The sequence below is a fragment of the Platalea leucorodia genome (assembly GCF_965183815.1).
Source record: "Platalea leucorodia genome assembly, chromosome: W".
NCBI classification, from domain to species: Eukaryota; Metazoa; Chordata; class Aves; order Pelecaniformes; family Threskiornithidae; genus Platalea; species Platalea leucorodia.
The window spans coordinates 42,168,513-42,186,173 of NC_138859.1; the positions used below are offsets into that span (position 1 = coordinate 42,168,513).

Here is a 17,661-nt window from a genome sequence, read left to right on the forward strand (position 1 = left end):
ATCCTCCACCCCGAGCTTAGGGTGGTGTCCTGGTTTCGGCTGGGATAGAGTTAATTTTCTTCCTAGTAGCTGGTATAGTGCTGTGTTTTGGATTTAGGATGAGAATAATGTTGATAACACACTGATGGTTTAGTTGTTGCTAAGTAGTGCTAAGCAGTGCTAAGTTGTTGCTAAGTAGTTGCTAAGTAGTGCTTACACTGGTCAAGGACTTCTCAGCTTCCCATGCTCTGCCGGGTGCACAAGAAGCTGGGAGGGGGCACAGCCAGGACAGCTGACCCAGGCTGGCCCAAGGGCTGTTCCATACCGTATGACGTCATGCTCAGTATAGAAACTGGGGGGAGTTGGCCGGGGGGCAGCGATCGCTGCTCGGGGACGGGCTGTGCATCGGTCGGTGGGTGGTGAGCAATTGTATAGTGTATCACTTGTTTTGTATATTATTATCGATTATTATTACTACTACTATTACTACTATTCTATTTTATTTTACTTCAATTATTAAGCTGTTCTTATCTCAACCCACGAGTTTTCTCCCTTTTACCTTTCCGATTCTCTTCCCCATCCCACCGGAAAGACACTGCTCCCCTTTCACCACACGCATAACGGAGTGGGATAGGAGGAATGGATGACGCGAAACCAATCCCATATCTCGAGAGAGGCAAGGATATAGATCTGAGCGTATGTGTACACACAGTGCGCATGCACCATATGCATGACACGCTCACTCGGCTTCATTCGGTCTGCACTCGGCTATTTCCGTCTCTTTGTTTTAAACTCTGAGTCGGAATATTGGGAGGGGAGGAGGAAGGACAGAAAATATTTTTTTTCCTTTTTTTTTTTTTTTTGAGGGGGTAGGGAAAAAATAAAAGGGGAACTGGAAGGAAAAGGGGACGGGAATCAACCCCCTGAAGATAAAAGATTCCTGCTCCTCCCCCTTCTCTTAGCGGCCGGGCACAGCGTAGCTCATCTTCTTTTCTGTTGCCGTCTGTTGACAGGTCAGTCTGCCGCCCTCCGGTGCTGGGGGGGGAGCGGGATAGACACGACACGACACCGGGTTGGGTGTGGGCGTGGGCAGGTTGTGCGTGAACTTTTTGTGATGCAGAAAATGCACGTTATTGTCTCGGTGGGTTCGACGTTTCTCCCCCCCCCCTTAAACCCCCTTCCTTTTTCGTGCTTAATGGTAGCTTCTGCCCACCAAAGGGAAAGGTGTCTTTTCCTTTAAAAAAAAAAAACACACAAATTGTTTCTCCCCCCACCTTTTTCCCCCTTCTGTTTTCACCCCTCCCTTTCTTATTCCAACTATTAAGCTTCCTGGCTTTTGGAGGAGTGGTAACGATTCTTTCTTTTCGGGTGCCTGGTCTGTGTGTTTCTGCGTCCTGCCAGCAGACTCTTGTCTTCAGGTTTGCATGGAGACCTCGCATTACTGTGGGTTGGCTTAGGTGTGTAGCTCAGCAGGGTGATAAGGAATGTTTGTGGAGAGGTGGTGGTGGGGTTTGGATGAGAGCTGTCTTGAGTCGCGTTCAGAAAACTCCCTCCACCCCTATTAATGGTTTTGCATTGATTAAACCCCCACTATTGGAAGGGGGAGGGAATATGTCTCTAGTCAGAATGGAGTGGGTGTATTCCTTGCTAAATTACCTCAGTTATACAGGTGTGGGGTTTTGATGCTGTGTATGGCTTAGGTTTTCAAGTCCTGTGAGAAGTAGGAATTGAAATAGCACTGGTAGATTAAAAAAGGAATGTTTGTGGTTTGCATTGCTTTCCTGCCCCGAGTATTTGTTGATTTGTTTTTTACTACCAAGTTCTGTTTATTTTCTACAAATGTTGAATTTGTCAGTGAGTTGTGGTGTTATGGAATAATGTGGTAGTCAGTCTCTTGTTGAAAGGTAATTGATTTCGCTTCAGAAGGTCCTATGAAGAAACTGCAGGAGACAATACTTTAATGCTATGGTTGTATAATACTTGAATGCTCTTTGCTAGTTCACATATATTTTTGTTTCAGGAGATGCTGTATACTCTATAGCTCTGTGTATGCATAATCTCAAGTCAGTTTAGTCATTTTTTTTTTTTTTCTTTTCCCCTCTGGATGTGAAATATGGATGACTGAGAAACCTAGATCTAGAAATTATGTTTGATTACCCATGTGTACTCTAGAATGTTCCTTTAGAAGTGTTTTGCTTTGGTATTTTTTCAGGAGTCCTACATAATTGTCTACCTATGTTTCTTAGAATTAAAGTTGTGGATGAGAAGGTTAAAATAAAAAAAAAAAACAGATGCTATTTAAACACAATGTTCATTCTGTCTTTGAAATCTCATGTGCAATAACGATCCTTCTGGACTAAAGTAATTTTAGACCAAAATGTTGGACTCTCCAGGAAGCTACTTTGGGAATATATTAAAAATATTTGCATGGAAACTTTAAGGTAGATATGATCTGTAAAGTGGATGTACGTTTTGACAGACACTGCAAATGTAATGAGATCTTGCAAGAATGCGAGCGTAGAATATTCCTGTTTGTTTATATGTGTATATATAACTCTTCATCCTTTTATATTGGGATAGTGGTCTGACTGGTACATAGTTTAAGACAGAGATACTAAATGGAAGCCTTTATTAGCAGTATTTGGTGATGCAAGAGATTTCAGAATGTTGATATTCTTAAATGTCCCGTGGTTTAAACTGTTTCCTTTTTGATTTTACTAGTAAAAAGGGTTGAGTAACAGTTCAAACTACCCCCTTGTGCTCGGATAGGTACTCCCATCAGGTTTGAAGGGATGCCAGAGAAAACTGACTTAGGAACGTCAGACTAGAATGTCTGATGGAAATAAGTCAACAGCTAGAAAGACACTACCCAATTCCAGAATCTATTACTTGGTACAGGACTTGTATTGGAGCCCTGTCTCTAGGGTAAATTAATAATTTTAATAAAAGACAGGTTTTGGGAAGATGAAAGTCAAGGCTCACACACTTTGTTCTGAAAGTACTTGCTATGCTGAAGTAGTTAATACAATCAACAGGGTGGAGAGGGTGGGGTTGTGTTGCATTAAAACCCCCCCTTGCTATTGTGATATGTACTGTTGTGTTTTATTGTTGATTGAAACAGATACTGTATGCAGCAGTTTTTACTGTAGTCTATTTGAAGAGCTGAGGAAAAACTTGCTGCTCTTCTTCAAATTAGGTTTCTGTTAAGTTAATCTTCAGAAGAAATACTTCTGTATTTAAACTGCTAGCGTATAAAATATTCCCAGTGGTGAGAACTTAGGAGATGGAAAAAGTTTATTTGCTATTGAACATTTGAATGAAACTTGTCACTACAAAGGTCTGAAAGTCTTACAGGCATGTTGCAGGACAGAATAAAAGAGCAATGATTTGATAGGTAATGCCATTTTCCTTTTTCTACCAGAAAGATAACTTCATTTAAAGTGAAAGTTGAGTTGAGTTGGTTCTGAGGGGTAAATTCTGTCTGAATGACTGATTATTTAATAAAAAAAAAACCCAAACAAACAAAAAAAACCACTTGTTTTTTAGCTTCGTTAGCATGCAAACTCTAAAATGTCTCCTTTCATAGAGTTCAAGAGTCTGTAGGAATAGATATGTCTACTTCAGAGAACTTGATTTTTTTTTTTTTTTTGAAACCTACCTTGTATACTAAGAGCTTGTCAAATTGCACTTGCTTTTTGAAGCACTTGACACATTCTTTTTAGAGATTATTCTTTATAGTGGCAAATGTAATTCTCAGATGCTGTCTCTAGGTACAGGCTAGTTGAAAAATGTGAATTTGTCATGAGCAGTTTACTTCATTTAGAAAGGTATAGTTAAATAGCTGTTATCATTGGGGCTTCTTAAAAACAAAAACAAAACAAAAAACAACAACAAAAAAACCCCCAACCAAACCCAAAAACAACTGCAAACAAATAAAACCCCCAAACAAAACCCTGCCCCCAAACACACAGACTCACTCTTCCCCCCGCCCGCCCCCCCCCCCAGCCATTCATAGTCAACCTGTCATTCCTCATACTTGTGAATGATTTGTGCTATGTTTTGCAGAGGGATAAAGAAATCTAATTCCTACATGTTTTCTTGAAAATAATATTAAAAATAAATTGATGGCTGAATAAACGTATATAAGGGACCTAAATAAGTGTGTGAAACGGTACAGTGAGCTCAAGACTTACCTGTTCTGATTAGCTTTTGGCAACCAGTCATGTAGCAATGATTGCCTCTCGCCCAGCTTGTAGTTAGGTGATGTGGAGTCAGCTGGGGAAAGCGTTGAGAAGACTTGGGTGAGAACTGGAGATATCAAGGGTATGTTGGTGTTATTATGATTGAGGAAAGTAAAGGCACAAATGCAATGGAAACCAGGCTCTGTTAGTTCTATTACTCATGGAACAACTTGTTTGCATAGATGAAAAATGGTTGAGTTTGTTTAAAGTGATGGGAAGGGAATTCATGATACCCTCATATGTTTGGGTTGCTGTTAAACATTTTACATTTTAACCTTGTGACTGACGCTAACATTAAAACTGACAATATGTAAAAACACTTATTTTGGTGGCAATAACTACCATTATTAGGTGAAATTGAGGGTGTATTTGTTTTGTGAATAGTATAGTATGGTGGGAAACATTTGCATGTGTGTTGGGGAATGTGTGCTGTGCAGTATGTGCTTAAGAGCAATTTTTTTTTTCAGGTTACTGGAACAAAGATTTAACTGCTGGTTTGTAAATGATTATTTAGTTCATAAATTAAACTGAGAATTTTTTTTTCCACCCTTATGTATTGCTATGGTTTAACCCCAGCTGGCAACTAAGCACCACACAGCCACTTGCTCACTTCCTCCCCTCCTGTGGGATGGGGGAGAATTGGAAGGGTAAAAGTAAAACTCATGGGTTGAGATAAAAACAGTTTAATAATTAAAAATTTTTTTCTTTTCCTTAAAATTTATTATTATTATTATTATTATAACAGAGAGAGAGGAAAATAAAACCCAAGAAAGACAAGTGATGCAAATGAAAAGAATTGCTCACCACCAACTGATGCCTAGCCAGTCACCAAGCAGCAGCCCCCCTGCCAACCTCCCCCCTAGTTTTATTGCAGAGCATGACATCATATGGTATGGAATATCCCTTTGGTCAGTTGGGGTCGGCTGTCCTGGCTATGTCCCCTCCCGACTTCTTGTGCACTTCCAACCTACTCACTGTCAGGACAGCGTGAGGAGCAGAAAAGGCCTTGACTCTGTGTAAGCACTGCTCAGCAATAACTAAAACATCCCTGTGTTATCAACACTGTTTCCAGCACAAATCTAAAGCATAGCCCCATACAAGCTACTAGGAAGAAATTTAACTGTATCCCAGCCAAAACCAGTACATGTATAATGAGACAGTGCATGATATTCTGTCTTCAGTAGATCATTTATCTATTGTAATGTTGCTGGATACACTAAGAATCTCATGACTGAGATTTTTTGATTTAATGTTAAAAAAAAGAAAGATACTGGCCCTATAGATTATCTTGGCTATCTTCTCGTGTCATGTGCATGCAAATATTAATCTAAAAGTATAAATAAATAATTAAATAGGAACCATTTATAAAGTATAAATGGTTCCTATTTAATTATTCCTATATAAACCCCCAAAAAACCCACAAAACCAAAAAAAACCACAAAACCCTATAGCCTGCAAACACTACAATGGCCAGGGTTAATTTTTTTTTTTTGTAAGGTGTTGTCCTTATACAATCCCTCCCCACCCTCTAATTTGGCACCTGAAAGAACAAGGTAAAAAGTATGAGCCAACTGGCTAACTACAAATGTTCATTACTTAGGGTGTACTGTATTATGTGCAGATAGCATTTTGTGGAGAGCAGGAGCCATTTACTAGTTTAAATATACAGACTGATATAATGGAAGCTGTGAGTCAATTGATTACTTGGAATAGTTTTGGCAATACAGTGCTCTTCAGCTAACTTATTAGGAGAATTTGTGGCATATCGTTTTTATTACATTGAGTTTATTTGTCGTACTTAACAGTAGTTATCTGTAGGCTTGACTTGTGGAACGGAAACTTTGAAATCTTATGGCCTATTTTGTTCATTTCAAATGACTTTACCTCCAAAACATTAAAGCATAGAGACTGTTTGAAGCCAGGATTGTATTCTCAGAGTTTAGGGCCAGAATGGACTGAGATTTTTGTCTGACTGCCTGTGTATCAAACCATGAACTTCCACACAGTTGCCCTTGCATTGAACATAACTGCTTTTGACGAAAATGTGAACTGTCCTAGATAAAAGGAATCTCGTCTTGATTTGAGGATTCTAAGGATGCAGGATCTACGGGGTTTTTGTTTGCTTGTTCCAATAGTTAATCATGCTAATTGCTGAAAACATATACCTATTTTCTAAAGCAAATTGGCATCTGATTCCAAACTCTAACTCCTGTTATGCCTTTATCTGCTAGCTAGAGTCTTTTAATACTTTGTTTTCACTTTGTGAAGGTGCTGTGACACAGTTGACCTCCCAGTTGTCTCTCTTTGATAACTAAACAGATGGTTCTCTCTGTGAGGCATTTTGAGTACCTGAATTTTATTTTGAACTCTTTTCCTTCTGTGTTTTTTTCGATTTTTTTTTTTCAAAGTATGGATTCCAGAGCTGTATATGGTATCTGACTGATTCTGTCTGCACCAATGAGATATCTCTCTTGACTCATTATTCCCCTGACTTATACAGCCAATAATTACATTAGCCCTTCTTGCTTCAGTATCACGCTGGCTGATTAATCTCTGACTTCTAAATACTTTTTTTAATTGAATCCTCTTTTTTTGGGGGGGAAGGGGGCAGGCAAATATAACCTTGCCACTTGTTAAACGTGTTAAGTGCTCACCAATCCTAGAACATGTTGTCCCCAAATGCAGGTGCCTGCCGCTGTGTGTGTGCTGCCCCACCCCCGAGATCCTGCACTTGAGGGGAAAAGTTTTACTGTGTCCATGAGGGAACTGGGTGGTTAAAGTATACATTGCAAATAATACCTGTCTGGTGTAAAGCTAAAACATTTTAAGTTATTTTGGAAGCAATAAGTGTGGATGTTTTCTTTGTTGAATGAGGTATATAATTGTGGTGGGTTAACTTTGGCTGGCTGCCAGGTGCCCACCAAGCCGCTCTCTCACTCCTCCTCAGCAGGAGAAGGGGAGAAAATAAGATGAAAAGCACATCGGTCAGGATAAGGACAGGGAGATCACTTGCCAATTACCATCACAGGCAATACAGACTAGACTTGGGGAAAATTAACTTATTGCCAATTAATAACAGAGTAGGATAGTGAGAAACAAAACTAAAATCACCTTCCCCCTCTACACCCCTTTCTTCCCAGGCTTACCTTCACTCCTGACTCTTGTACCTCCTCCTCCCATGAGTGGCACGGTGGGGTGGGGGTTGTGTTCAATTCATAACACCTCATCTCTGCTGCTCCTTCCTCCTCGTGCTGTTCCCCTGCTCCAGCATGGGGTTCCTCTCACAGAATACAGTCCTTAAAGAACTGTTCCAGCATAGGCCCTTTCCATCCTGTTTTGTGGGGTACAGTCCTTCAGGAACAGACTGCTCAAGCGTGGGTCCTCCACAGGCTGCAGTTTCTGGTAGAAAGCCTGCTCCAGCATGGATTCTTCTCCATGGGCCGTGGTTCCTGCCAGAACCCAATATTCTTTCCCACAGCCATCGGCAAAGGGAGCTCCTGCTACCACCTTCCCTCTCTGTGTGACACTTAACTCAAAACAGTTTCCCATTCATGGGCCTATCGCTAGTTCTTCTGGTTCACGTGGTTTTGGGGGGGGGGAATCCCTTGGGGGCTTTTCCTTGTTGTCTTTATGCACATGTTGTTCTGAAGTTGGTGTTTTGTCCTGGCTTTCCTTTTTAACAGTTTTGCTTGCATCTTTAAGCACAGTACAAAGTCCAGAAGCTGCCCCAATAATATTGCATGGTCATCCTGTTGGGCTGGGGCTGGATGCAGGAGGCCTCTCAGTCTGGCTCACAGGATTGGTCTCTTATTTGCATGGGGTGGAGATTGTGAAGGGGCCCTTAGATGGGCCTCCTAGGAGGGGTCCGTAGCCCTCAGGCATGTTCCAACTTGTTTGTGCCCCACCCCCTATTCCCCCCCTTTTTGGCATTCCCCCCAAGCCCAAACATGTTAGAGCTTGTTCAGCAGACTTAAAAGGTGTTTTTTTAAGTTTATTTAGTTTAATTACTTTCTGTTCACATTTAAACTTTAATTTTTAATAATTTTTATGGATATATACACACCTGTATATAGAGTATCTATCTACGTGTGTGTGTATATAGATATAAAAAAATATGTTCTACATCTATGTATAAATAATATATATAAGTGCAAATATACGAGATGTATAGATACATGAAAATGTATACGTTTTTATATGTGAGCACTTCGGGGTCCAAAAGAAATGGGCAGTCAATCAGAGGATGCTCTGAGATCACATGGGTATACCAGTGTCAAAAATGGCAACCAGCCAATCGCAGGGCAACACAGAAACACTTGGATTCATGACATTGTCTAAAAAAGTGGCCTTAGCATATGTAGTAGGAGAGGAGCTTCCAGGTCTGACATAGACATACAAACAACAATGTCTATGTAGACATAGACAGACAACCCTGCAGATGCCAAGGTCAGTGAAGAAGGAGGGGGAGGAGGCGCTTCAGGCACTGGAGCAGAGATTCCCCTGCAGCCTGTGGAGAAGACAATGGTGATGCAGGTTGTCCCCCTGCAGCCCATGGAGAGCCCATGCTGGAGCAAGCTCCTGGCAGGAACTACGACCTGTGGAGAGGAGCCCATGCAGGAACAGGTTTTCTGGCAGGACCTGTGACCCCATGGGGGACCCATGCTGGAGTAGTCAGTTCCTGAAGGACTGCAGCCCATAGGAAGGACTGTATCGTGTGGGAGGGACCCCACACGAGAGCAGGGGAAGAGCATGAGAAGGAAGGAGCGGCAGAGATGAAGCATTATGAACTGACTGCAATCCCCATCCCCCTGTGCTCCTTTGGAGGAGGTAGAAGAGTCAGGAGTGAAGGTGAGCCTGGGAAGAAGGGAGGGGTGGGAGGAAGGTGTTTTTTAGATTTGTTCTTATTTCTCACTGTCCTGCTTTGTTACAATAAATTGGCAATAAATTAAATTAATTTCCCCAAGTCGTGTGTGTTTTGCCCATGACGGTAATTGGTAAGTGATCTCCCTGTCCTTATCTCAACCCGCAAGCCTTTTGCCATATTTTCTCTCCTATTTCTTTCTGTCCTATTGATGGAGGGGAGCGATAGAGTGGCTTGGTGGGCACCTGGTGAACAGCCGAGGTCAACCCACCAGAGAGAGTTTACAGCTACCTGTAAGACTGTTATGGGATGCAGGCTTGTGCTATATGTGTTTTCTTCTCCTTTGGTCATTGGTAACATTATAGGACATTGGGAAGAGCTCCAACTAAGCGAGAAGGGAGAAGACAGAAATGTACTGTGAACTGCTTGCATTCCTGCCCAGGTCTGCAGCAGTCAAAGAAAGGAGAAGAGGTATAGAAAGGAGAGCAGTGTTCAAGGGGGAAAAAAAAGATAGAGGCTGGAGAAGCCTGACTGGTGATCGACACCCCTCATAACCTGTTAATAAAGTTTCTCTGTGCATGGGTTAAATTCATTGTTCAGTGTTTTATTTTGTGCATGTGCGTAGTAGTGGTGTGTCGGTAGACGTGGCATAGATTAATTTTATTAAAAGACATTTATAGTGCTCTGGAGGAGGCAGGAAGCTCTGGAGGTTTTAGAAGAAACAAGGTGAGTGTGGCAGAGGTGGATGCTCCATGGCAGGCAGACTTGGTGGATAGGCAACAGTTTTCCAAACACAACAATGGTGTTAAGTACTTCTTAACAGTGATTGACAGACACATTATCAAAGCATGCCTGGGCCATTGGTCTAAAAGGCAAAATGGGTTCTGAAATAGCTGGAGATTTTAAAACCATTTTTAGTAGGGGGCCCATGCCTCAGAAGTTACAGACAGACTGAAGAAATAAATTTTTAAGCAAGCCTTTAAAGAAGCATTTAAAGCAGTATGATGTTTACTGCTTTGCTACTAATAATGAAGTAAAAGCCTCTGTTTATAGAGGGTTTAAAGAGGATGCTCAAAACAAAGATATTTTGCAGCACGTGACGCTCTTGACTACATTGATGTGTTGTCGGAGTTTATAAAGAGCTATAGCCATAGCTTTCACAGAAGTGTCAGAACCAGGCCTGTGGATGTGAACTCTTTAAACTCTGCGAGGGTTTGGAAAAATGTATGTGGGGGCGTATTTAAAATGAGAGAATCTGCACCTCTGCTCAGAAAGGGAGACCAGGTGGAGGTGCTCAACACAGCTCAAAATGGATGAAAAGCCTTACACTGTATCCTACAACAGAGGACCTAGCACAGTGGGCAGGCACGTGGCAGTGGGCAGGTGTGCGGCAGCATGGTGACCACCCAGCGAAAAGCGGTGTCCTCTGCTTCTCCTGAGCTTCTAGCACCCAGTAGAACCAATGCAGCCACACAGACAGAGCTCCTGTCAGAGCATGCGACCACCCAGGCTTCAGACTGCCTGGAGATATAGAGGGTGATAGCAAGCAAGCCTGTGGGAGGTGTGACCAGGTAGATGAACTACTCTGCCTGGTGGCTTCAGGAGGAGGTGGGCTGACTGAGGAGCATCCGAGAGTCTGAGAAGGAGACCAACCAATGGAGCTGTGCTCTGCCATCTCTGGTACACACGTGCCAACTCAGCATGGCCACTACGGAGGTAGGTCCAGGATCTGTTTTGTGCCAGGAGGAAGGCAGCGTTACAAGGGATAGGGAGGAGTGGAAGCAGGTTACTGCACGGAGCTGTAAGAGGAACCCCTCCTTACCCTCTCAGCTACCTTTACAGAATAGGTATGAGGCTCTGGGTATGGTAGACAAAGTGTGTAATGAGATAGGAGGAACCTGTGCAAGCACCGTCACCAAGGTCAGATCAACCAACCCCTCGCAACAAGACCTGCATTAAGACCAGTGCCAAGAAGAAACAACGGCGAGTTATGGTCGTAGGTGACGCCCTCCTGAGCGGAATGGAGGCACCCATTTGCAGATTGGAACCTCTTTTCAAGGAAGTTTGCTGCCTCCCTGGGGCCCGAATCAGGGATGTCACCAGACGACTGATGAGCTTAGTACAGCCTTTGGACTATTACCCACTCTGGCTCTTTCATGTGGGTACTAATGATGTTGCAACAAGAAGTCCAAGGTTGATCAAAAGAGATTTCAGGGCCCTGGGAAGAATGCTAAAAGATTTGGGAGCACAGGCAGTGTTTTCCTCAGTCCTCCCAGTAATGGGGAGAGACTTTGGAAGAAGCAAGCGTGCCCATGACATCAATACCTGGCTCCAGGACTGGCGCCTCTGCCAGAACTTTGGTTTTTATAACCATGGAAGAGCGAGTCTTTGAGGCACAAGGTATGCTGGGGCCTGACAGGATCCACCTGTTCCTTCCCGATGGGGGAAAAGCTTCTTTGCTCGTAAGCTGGCGGGACTGATTGAGAAGGCTTTAAACTAGAATCGATGGGGGAAGGGGATACCAACAGGAGAGCTGAAGGTAAGCCAAGGGTTGGTATGGCATTGCCTGAGGGTGGCAATGCTAATGGGAGCATTTACGCTGCTCCAGGGAGCACGGAGGGCTTAGGAGCCCATCTGAAATGCTTGTACACCAACACACACGGTATGAGAAACAAGCAGGATGAACTGGAAGGCAGTGGTCAGTTCCCAGAGCTATGATGTCATTGGTATTAGTGAGACTTGGTGGAATGAGTCCCACGACTGGAGTGCTGGGATGGAGGGCTACAGGGTGTTCAGGGAGGATAGGCAGGGCAGGCGAGGCAGAGGAGTTGCACTGTATGCAAGGGAGAGGTTTGATTGTACAGCCCTTACAGTTAGCGGTGATGTGGTGGAGAGCCTCTGGGTGAGGATTAGGGGGATGGAAAACAAAGGAGATGTTGCAGTGGGTGTCTACTGCCCAGCCAGGATGATAGCACTGAGGAGTTACTCTATAGGCAATTAGGAGAAATCTCTGGATTGGTAGCCCTTGCCCTTATGGGAGATTCCAACTTCCCAGACATCAACTGGGAATACCATACTGCTGTGCCAAGCAGGTCTGGGAAATTCCTGAAGTATGTTGAAGATAATGTCTTGTCACAAGTACTCAGTGACCAACTAGGAAAGAGGCCCTCCTAGGCTTGTTGTTTGTGAATAGAGAAGGACTCGTGGGAGATGTGATGGTAGGTGGCTGTCTTGGCCACAGTGATTGCAAAATAGTTGAGTTTAAAATTTTCAGTGTAATGAGAAAAAAGGACAGCAGAGTCGCTACCCGGGACTTCAAGAGAGCAAACTTTAAGCTACTCAGGGAGCTACTTAGCAGAGTCCCCTGGGAATCTGCCTTTGAGGGCTTAGGAGTCCACGAGTGCTGGTCAGTTTTTAAGAACCACCTTTTAGAAGCACAGGAGCAGGCAATTCCAGCGTGTCAAAAGTCAAGCAAGCGGGGCAGAAGACCAGCTTGGCTGAAGAGGGAACTCCTCGTGGAACTGAGGAAAAAGAAACTGTATGATCTCTGGAAGCAAGGTCAGCCTTCGCAGGAAGATTAGAGTCGTAGTTCACGTATGCAGGGAGAAGGCACGAAAGGCCAAAGCTGAACTAGAGTTGAAACTGGCCAGTGTTGTGTCAGACAACAAGGAAGGCTTTTTTAAGTACCTTAATAGCAAGAGGAGTTCTAAGGAAAACATTGGACTGATACTTGTTGAAGATGGTCACCTGACAAATAGGAATGAAGAAAAAGCGGAGGCATTCAATGCTTTTTTTTTTTGCCTCAGTCTTTAATAATACTGATAGACCTTGGGCTGCCTGGTCCCCTGAGTCAGAGGACCACGAGTGTGGGAACAGTGACTTTCCATTTGTGGACACTGAAATTGTAAGGGACCAGCTGTATCAGCTGAATGTTCATAAGTCCATGGGGCCTGATGGGATTCATCCCAGAGTACTGAAGGAGCTAGCGGCTGTTACAGCAGGACCCCTCTCGATCATCAACCAAAGGTCTTGGGAGTCTGGGGAGGTTCCCGCTGACTGGAAGCTAGCCAATGTTATTCCACTTTACAAGAAGGGTGTGAGGGAAGACCCAGGGAACTACAGATCTGTTAGTCTAACCTCAGTACCTGGAAAAATTATGGAGAAGATCATCCTGGGTGCTATTGAAAGGCATTTAAAGAACAGTGCAATCATCAGGCACAGTCTTTCAAGTTGTCCAGCTGTGAGATGAGCAGGTACACGGTGCACTGGGTGAAGAACTGGCTGAAGGGCAGAGCTCAAAGTGTTGTAGAGAATGGGGCTACATCTGGCTGGCGGCCAGTCACCAGTGGCGTTCCTCAGGGCTCAATTCTAGGGCCAGTTCTGTTCAATATTTTTATCAGTGACCTGGAGGCAGGAGTTGAATGCACCCTTAGTAAGTTTGCTGATGATACTAAACTGGGAGGTGCTGTTGATTCTTTCGAGGGACAAGAGGCCTTGCAGAGGGATCTGGATAGATTGGAGCAATTGGGCAATGAATGCTAGATTCTGCACCTGGGACGGAGTAACACCAGACACAAGTATAGTTTGGGAGAGGAGGGGCTGGAGAGCAGCCCTGCAGGAAGGGATCTGGGGGTGCTGGTCGACAACAGGCTCAATATGAGTCAGCAGTGTGCCCTGGCAGCCAAGAGGGCAAACCGCATCCTGGGGTGCATCAAACACAGTATAACCAGCCGGTCAAAAAAGGTGATTATCCCGCTGTATTTAGTACTAGTGTGGCCTCACCTTGGGTACTGTGGGCAGTTCTGAGCCCCACAATTTAAAAAGGATGCTAAGGTCCTTGAATGCATCCAGAGGAGGGCAACAAAGCTGGTGAAAGGGCTGGAAGACATGTCCTTTGAGGAGTGGCCAGGGACTTGTCTAGTTTGGAGAAGACAGGCTCCCTGGTTCCACTGCCTATGGATTTCCTTCATACGCTTTAGTTTGACCAGGAGGTCCTTACTAGACAAGACCAGGGCTTGTCTAGTTTGGAGAAAAGGAGGCTGAGGGGTGACCTCATTGCTCTCTGCAGCTTCCTGAGGAAGGGAAGGTGAGACGGAGGTGCTGATCTCTTCTCCCTGGTATCCTGTGACGGGATGCGTGGGAATGGCTCAAAGCTGCATCAGGGGAGGTTTAGACTGGACATTAGGAAGCATTTCTTTACTGAGAGGGTGGTTAAACACTGGAACAGTTCCTAGAGAGGTGGTCGATGCCCCATGCCTGTCAGTGTTTAACCAGTGTCCTGGTTTCGGCTGGGATAGAGTTAATTTTCTTCCTAGTAGCTGGTATAGTGCTGTGTTTTGGATTTAGGATGAGAATAATGTTGATAACACACTGATGTTTTAGTTGTTGCTAAGTAGTGTTTATACTAGTCAAGGACTTTTCAGCTTCCCCTGCTCTGCCAGGTGCACAAGAAGCTGGGAGGGGGCACAGCCAGGACAGCTGACCCAGACTGGCCCAAGGGCTATGCCATACCATATGATGTCATGCTCAGTATATAAGCTGGGGGAGATGGCCAGGGGGCAGTGATCACTGCATGGGGACAGGCTGGGCATTGGTCAGCGGGTGGTGAGCAGTTGCATTGTGCATCACTTGTTTTGTATATTCTTTTATCATCATTATTATTAATATTATTAATTTCTCTTGCTCTGCTGTCCTATTAAACTGTCTTTATCTCAACCCATGGGTTTTACTTTTTTTTTTTTTTTTTTTTTTTTTTTTTTTCCCCCCAATTGTCTCCTCCATCCCACCGGAGGAGGAGGGAGGGTGAGCGAGCGGCTGTGTGGTGCTCAGTTGCCAACTGGGGTTAAACCATGATAGAGGCATGTGGACAATGCCCTTAATAATATGCTTTAATGCTTCATCCGCCCTGAGGTGGTCAGGCAGTTGGACTAGATGATTGTTGTAGGTCACTTCCAACTGAAATAGTCTCTCGTCTCTCTCCTCTCGTCTCTTCTCTCTACATATACGCACTACAAGTCACTATGAATTACAATTGCTTGTTCTCCCCACCCATGTTGAATTTGTGCAACTGCATCATTAAGGTGATGTTGCCAGCCGTGATATGGGGAGGCAGTTGTTGAGATTTTGGACTCACTGGTCCAAGTGCGAATTCATAGATGAGTTTTAAGAAGTCCATTCAATTGGTCAATAATATCATTGTACTGAGGATGATAAGGGATGTGGAAAATCCACCTAATTCCTCAAGCTTCAGCCAATCTCTGTATATCTTTACTTTGAAAATGTGATCCATTGTCTGATTGAAACTCAGAGGGTAGGGGTAGGTGTGTAAACCATTGTTCTAATCCAAAAATTATGTATTTTGCACTGGCTTGAAGGCACAGATAGGCCATACCTAAACCGCTGATAATCTCTACCCTGGTTAAAATGTATTCCCATTTAATTGGAGTTCAGGGTAGTGGTCCTAAAAAGTCTATTAGCCACAAGGACCACAAGTATTTACCTTCCCTCAAATTGGCCCACTGTTGCCCAGCCAAAAATTTGTCTCAGGCTTCTGCACGGAAAGGGCAGCTAACTACAAAGTCTAGGCATTGTACTTTGGAGTTGAGCCACCCTTGGAGGCCAACCTGTCGCTATAAATTCAGGGCACCTGTATGTCCTAAGCAGTCACGTAGCCAACCCAGCATCTTGTGAACAGACGTGGAGAGAGTATATATGTTATGTGAAAGAACAATATAACTGTTCTTTATAGGTTCTTTAGTCAAGTGATCTACTTCATGGTTCCACCTGGATCCTAGATCTGTGCATTTCGTATGTGCTGATACATGCCCTATTTGAAGAGTATTCTCATCATCCTGCTTCGCTCTAGCTATTAAATATAGCTGTTCCCACAGTTCTTTCCCCAGACTTCCCATCCTTCAACTTTCCAGTATGGGAGCCAATACCGCATAGGAATGAGTATATATTGTGCCAACACCCCATTTGGCAGCTAACGCTACCACCTGGAGCTCAGCCAATTGAACTAATCCCTCTGTCTCTTTTGTTTCAGATGTCCTGTCCAAGGGGTGCAAGAGGGCAGTCCTTCCCTTCCATTCTCCTTTAACCGTTTTAGCTGATCCATCTGTAAAACAGACATTAGACCAAACCTTGCTATCCTTTTGTAAATCAGATGGGGGTAGCACATTTTGAATGGGTGAGGGCAGCGTATCAAGGGGTGGCTCGGCACCCCCTTGCCATCAGATATTGTACTCTACCAATTTCCCTGTAAGTCCCGTTTTCCCCTCAACCTAGTCGCAATGTGCTACGTACATTACCATCCCCTGGATTGTACTGGAGTGTGCAATTCCCTGAGGACTCTCCGATTCCTTTGAGGATGGGGAACGGGGTCTGTATTTCTAAGGGTACATCTAATGTGATGGGTTCATTATCTAATAGGGCTACATAAGTAGCCAGCAGCGATTTTTCCCAGGGTGAATAATGTGATTGTGAACCTTGCCACCCCTTTGACCCAAACAGTATGGGAGTTAATTGGGCCTTATCGGGAGCTTGTTGCCACAATCCCCATTGATATCCTTTTTCTTTTCTGCGAGTCCTATATGTAAGCTAAAGGAGGCCCCTGGTATTATTTGGCTCATAGCCTGATATTCTAAAACATTGCATATTAATAAACGAAGCGTCTCTTCATGAGGAACTGTCCGTTCCCAGGTAGCATGCTTCTTCAGCAGATTGTATGAAGGTCGAGCAATTATACTAAACCCTGGAATATGGGCTCGCCAGAATCCTGAAGTTCCTAGGGCTTGTCGGAGCTCCTTCTTACTGGAGGGTGAGCTCAACTCGGATATTTGCTGCAAGATATCAGAGGGAATACGCTGTCTGCTACTTTGCCAAGTTATGCCTAAAAATTGAGCCGTTTGGCTAGGTCCCTGTTGTTCAGCTCCAGGGATAGTAATTCCCTTATTTTCCAGATGGACTAGGATGCGATCACGCGTTATTACAAAATTATCACTAGGAAAGCAAATATATAATATATATATTACATATATTTGGGTTATTCTTGTATATTACAAGTTATTACAGAATACCAACTAGTGAAGTGAGTATATACTTTACCTGTGTGCACACCTATAAATTTATTATGTGAGGTGTTACTGGTATGTCATTCACCAAACTGCTCCCAGGAGTAGGCTAATCGATGACGGAAAGTCTCTCTTCAAGGATGATATACGTCACAGTGTCTGGGAGATCTCGTGCAGAGAAGCTCTTGCAGAGGGACTCTTGCAGAGAAGCTCATTTTGGGTAGGTAGCGAGTTACTTTTTATATCTTGTTGGTGTAGATGCATAACGGGGCATGGGACATCGGTTCCTGGAATAGTTGTTGCTGACTCCTGTTTTCCTGGAAGGTCAGTTCGTTATCACAGTTTCTTTGTCCTACACCCATCAGGGTTTCTTTGTCCTGCCAACTACTCCCCATTAAGGAGGTTTGGCTGAGCTTATCAAGGATGTCTCGGGGCTCTCGGCCAAGGAGTGCTCTAGCCCGGTGTACAGGGGGGGTTTCCTGAACCTGGGAAGCAGAGAACCCGGCCA

At 44.0% G+C, this 17,661-nt stretch overlaps 1 protein-coding gene across 1 annotated transcript in view; it reads left to right on the forward strand.

The window, feature by feature from the left end:
- Nucleotides 1-854: 854 nt before the first annotated feature.
- The window catches only part of LOC309601520 (polycomb group RING finger protein 3-like), a gene marked incomplete at its 3' end in the record, with an annotated part of 108,820 nt that continues 92,013 nt past the window's right edge, over nucleotides 855-17,661 (forward strand). The window contains exon 1 of the mRNA XM_082334562.1: nucleotides 855-992. The remainder of the gene's footprint in view (nucleotides 993-17,661) is intronic.